The sequence below is a fragment of the Penaeus monodon genome, chromosome 21 (assembly GCF_015228065.2).
Source record: "Penaeus monodon isolate SGIC_2016 chromosome 21, NSTDA_Pmon_1, whole genome shotgun sequence".
In the NCBI taxonomy this organism is placed as follows: Eukaryota; Metazoa; Arthropoda; class Malacostraca; order Decapoda; family Penaeidae; genus Penaeus; species Penaeus monodon.
In genome coordinates this window covers 4234450-4234677 of record NC_051406.1, presented here as the reverse complement: position 1 = coordinate 4234677, position 228 = coordinate 4234450, and the positions used below count along the sequence as shown (strand labels likewise).

The 228-nt window shown below is 30.3% G+C and overlaps 1 protein-coding gene across 1 annotated transcript in view; it reads left to right on the top strand.

The window, feature by feature from the left end:
* LOC119586130 overlaps positions 1–228 on the top strand; it is a gene marked incomplete at its 5' end in the record, with an annotated part of 7216 nt that overhangs the window by 3444 nt on the left and 3544 nt on the right.

Here is a 228-nt window from a genome sequence, read left to right as displayed (position 1 = left end):
TTTATTTTATTTTTTTTTCACAGAGTGTATTTGCATTTTTTGTTGCAGGAAAAACCTGCAAATAGCGAGAGCTAAACTGTGAATTGGATGAACTTTTCATGATGGGTAATTTTATAATACATTTAGAAGTAAGATGGTAATCTAGATAACTAAAAAGTGTATATATCCATAGTATAACTTCAAGCTGGTATTCTGCTTGCCATGCACTAGCATATTGCATATAACAAG